Source organism: Perca fluviatilis, chromosome 14, assembly GCF_010015445.1.
Source record: "Perca fluviatilis chromosome 14, GENO_Pfluv_1.0, whole genome shotgun sequence".
NCBI lineage: Eukaryota > Metazoa > Chordata > Actinopteri > Perciformes > Percidae > Perca > Perca fluviatilis.
In genome coordinates this window covers 28,572,573-28,577,572 of record NC_053125.1, presented here as the reverse complement: position 1 = coordinate 28,577,572, position 5,000 = coordinate 28,572,573, and the positions used below count along the sequence as shown (strand labels likewise).

The following is a 5,000-nucleotide window of genomic DNA, read 5'->3' as shown; positions in this document are numbered from 1 at the left end:
TTGGGAATGATTGAGATTTCTCTCGGCACAGCTACCAGAAGACTTACAACTTTCAGACAGGTTGTTCACATCACATCTACGTTGTCTCTCTCAGTTTGGAGACTGCTCAGTAACGCGCGCCCGCTAGCAATAGAACCGACGCCTATTTTTCCACGCGACACGCAAGCGCGTTGGAAGCGTTTCCAGGCAAAATATAACAGGAAAAGATGTTTATATGTCGTTTAGACACAAATACATATTAATTAATGACATTTTGATGTTTGAAAGCCTCGAGGTTTTGATATAAATGCAGATATATGAATGTAATTTTAAAAAAAATAAATAGATTTTCTAATATTGCACCTGTTAATACAGAAGGAAATATTCTGTAGTAAATTCCTCAGAGGTCTCGAGGTTTTGATATAAATGCAGATATATGAATGTAATTAAAAAAAAAAAAAATAGATTTTCTAATATTGCACCTGTCAATACAGAAGGAAATATTCTGGAGCCTATTTTGCCGTCAATACTGCCGATGTTGTCTTTGCTGTAATCAGATCAGTATATATGTTTATGTTTAACATGGTACTTCATTTTATCAATGGGAAACATACATGTGTCCAGACAAGGCTAGCAGCAGCAGCAGCAGCAGCAGCAGCAGCAGCCGCGCCAGACACGTTTCTGGTGTGTAAAGACGTAGAGAACGCCACGCTAACAGGAACGCCACGCTCCACGCCACGCAGCCAGTGTGTAACCGGCCTAAGGCGTCGCTGTGTCCATTCTCTTACTGTCTATGGTTGCAAAAGAGCTGCGTTAGTCATTGAGGAAGTGGTTAAAAGTACTCCGGGTGACATGCACAGAAAGTTAAAGCTTAAGTCATAAAACTTGTTTAGGCACTTTGTTTTAACGTTTTTGACGCTTTACTCAACGTTTTGCCACTTTTATGGAGGTTTTTTGGCGCTTTTATGGCTTAGAGGCATAGAGTTTGAAAGTTGAGAGAACGGAAGACAACCTTGCTCTGTGTGTGTGTGTGTGTGTGTGTGTGTGTGTGTGTGTGTGTGTGTGTGTGTGTGTGTGTGTGTGTGTGTGTGTAAGTTTCTGTCTAGAAACATGGAGACACCCCCCCTGCGAGGTGAGAATAAAGACGCAGGGAAAACTCAGATCAGAGTTCATTTTTTCACACGAGATCTTGGTGGACTGAGCTCTGACTTAAAGTGTCTGTTGCCAGGGAAACTTAGACTCTGTTTTTGTGAACACACAGCTGTGTTGTAACTTTCATGCTGGACTCGGTAAACTTTGCGTAACTGAACTCGTCGTCTCAGATCGATCCTTGTGTTCTGGTAAACTTAAGTCCGATGTAAGAAGGCGTGGGAATTAATAAACTGGGAGTCAGATTTGACAGGCCTCAGGGCCTCATTTTAGCCTTATTTCAGACATAATTCCCTCTACAGCAGGGCTCTTCAATGTTTTTTAAACCAAGGACCCCTTAACTGAAAGAGAGACGGAGCAGGGACCCCCCTACTACATATATTGTATAAAATGAAGTTGCGTATTAAACTGGGCCTACAGTAACGTGTAGGGCGGCCTCAAGCCTTTATACATACCTGTTTTGCATAGAATACTAAGCTCTTAAAAAAGCTTTGTAATTGATTTTATAAATTAAATTTTAAATCATACATGCGGACAGTGAATCCTTAGGATGACCTGTATCTGTGCATGGCTACCTTAGAGACTACCTTACCTACAGGTCAGTAAGCCTATCATCAGTGGGGATTTATATCGGCTAATAATATGTTGGATTCACTTTTTAATTCTTAATAAAACTTCAAAAAAATTTATAAAAGCATTAATTAAATAATTTAATTTCACCGGAGAGTTTGTCGAGCTCCGCGAGCGTTTCCTGGTAACAGCCAATCAGGTGGTTGCAGTGGTTGATGACATCGTGGCGGAGACCATCCCAGTGGGGTGAAAGGTCGCCGAGCTCCTTCACTTCCTGGATCCTGAGGAGGAGGAGGAGGAGCGAGACACACTTGGCTTGTTAGTGATGTATTAAATGAAGTCTTCTGTCAGACAGTCGGAGCTTAAAGAGCTCATATTATGCTTTTTGGCTTTCTCCCATTTCCTTTGTTGTGTTATATATCTTTTTTGGGTCATGTTCTAGGTTTACAAAGTGAAAAAGCCCAAAGTCCTCCCCAAAGGGACTCACGATCTCCAACAGAAAACACTGTTCTGACTGGCTAGTAGTCCTTACCTAGGTACTGTCAGGGCATGCCCTCATACTCTACTTCTGACTGGCTAGTAGTCCTTACCTAGGTACTGTCAGGGCACGCCCTCGTACTCTGCTTCTGATTGGCTAGTAGTCCTTACCTAGGTACTGTCAGGGCACGCCCTCATACTCTGCTTCTGACTGGCTAGTAGTCCTTACCTAGGTACTGTCAGGAGCACGCCTCATACTCTGCTTCTGACTGGCTAGTAGTCCTTACCTAGCTACTGTCAGGGCCCTCATACTCTGCTTCTGACTGGCTAGTAGTCCTTACCTAGCTACTGTCAGGGCCCTCATACTCTGCTTCTGACTGGCTAGTAGTCCTTACCTAGCTACTGTCAGGGCACGCCCTCATACTCTGCTTCTGACTGGCTAGTAGTCCTTACCTAGCTACTGTCAGGGCCCTCATACTCTGCTTCTGACTGGCTAGTAGTCCTTACCTAGGTACTGTCAGGGCAAGCCCTCATACTCTGCTTCTGACTGGCTAGTAGTCCTTACCTAGCTACTGTCAGGGCACGCCCTCATACTCTGCTTCTGACTGGCTAGTAGTCCTTACCTAGGTACTGCGCATGTGCGACTCCCAACAAGTACAGAACATGCAGCAAATTCTGAAAAATTTCCATTTCATGGTGGTCGTCTGAGCCAATAAGCTCCGAGCTCAAGGGCTCGTTACAAAAAAAGCTGTTATTAAATCATTAAATGCAGTACCTGACCTTCTGCTTCATGTTGATGCAGTTTGAATTTCTGTATCATGTTCTGCTATCAATGCTAACGCTAACTACACCGTTGCTCTTCTCCTCTCTGGTTGTTCCAATCAAAACGTTAAAACGTGATAAAAACCTTTCAGCAAAACAGCAGGTGGAAAAAAAAAGCTTCACATTAATTGAATACACACAGACAGACACACACACACACACACACACACACACACACACACACACACACACACACACACACACACAGACACACACACACAGACACACACACAGACACACACAGACAGACACACACAGACACACACAGACAGACACACACAGACACACACACACACAGACACACAAAGAGACACACAGACAGAGACACACACGCAGACACACACACACAGACACACACACATACAAGAGATACACAGACACACACACACACACAAAGAGACACACAACAGACACACACACACACACAGACACACACACACACACACACACACACACACACACACACAGAGACACACAGACAGACACAAACACACACACACAGACACACACACACACAGACACACATACACAGACACACACACAGACAGACACAAACACACACACAGACACACATACACAGACACACACACATACAAGAGATACACAGACACACACACACAAAGAGACACAGACACACACACACACACAGACACACACATACACACACACACCGACACACACATACACACACACACACACACACAGACAGACACACACACACACAGAACACGGAGACAAAGACAGACAGACAGACATAGACACACACACACACACATAGACACACACACACACAAACACACAACAAAAAAAAACACAACACACACAAAAAAAAAAAAAAAAAACACACAAACACACACACACAAACACACACATAGACACACACACATAGACACACAGACACACACACACAGACACACACACACACACACAAACACAGACAGACACACACACACAGAACACGGAGACAAAGACAGACAGACAGACATAGACACATACACACACATAGACACACACACACAGACACACACACACAGACACACACACCTGCTGGTGTGGCTGCGTATGAGCGTGCTCAGTAGCTGTTTGGGTAGCGAGAAGGAGAGCGGCGTCTCCGACATCTGTTCCCGAACCAGCAGCCATCTTTGATCCTCCGTCAGAAACCTGTACACCTTACACACCTGGGCACACAGCACTGCAAACACACACACACACACACACACACACACACACACACACACACACACACACACACACACAGACGCACACACACACACACACACACCGGGAGGGAAGTTAAGTTCAATATTTTCCACTGTTTTAATGTCTAAATGATGTGACCCATTTCTTTTTTAAATTATAGTATTATTAGGCGAGAATGCTCCACTAAAAGTGCTGTTGTTGCTGCTGACAGGCTCAGATTATTATTCTAAGTGTCTCACAACATTATGGAAAGGATCCCTACAGAGATGGACCTAACTGTTAAACATGAAACCTCCCCGAAATCCCAATCACCAAACTCACTAGACTCTATATATATAGTATATATAGTTAATTCAAAGTCGAGAGAAACCAAATAAAACTATAAAAAGCCATCTTGGTTCATCTTTCCACTGTTCCAACAATCATCACTCTGGTTGGGTTAAAATAAACCCTTAATTCAGTCATTTACATGTGGAGATATGCCGGCTCTATACACGCTAAAAGTCCTGATTATTTACATGGAGTCTGGTGGAGATATGCTGGCTCTATACACGCTAAAAGTCCTGATTATTTACATGGAGTCTGGTGGAAATATGCTGGCTCTATACACGCTAAAAGTCCTGATTATTTACATGGAGTCTGGTGGAAATATGCTGGCTCTATACACGCTAAAAGTCCTGATTATTTACATGGAGTCTGGTGGAGATATGCTGGCTCTATACACGCTAAAAGTCCTGATTATTTACATGGAGTCTGGCCCTATACACGCTAAAAGTCCTGATTATTTACATGGAGTCTGGTGG

General features: G+C 43.5%; 1 pseudogene; it reads right to left on the bottom strand.

Annotated features, from left to right (window-relative positions):
• The window catches only part of LOC120572581, a 46,205-nt pseudogene that overhangs the window by 18,865 nt on the left and 22,340 nt on the right, over nt 1-5,000 (bottom strand).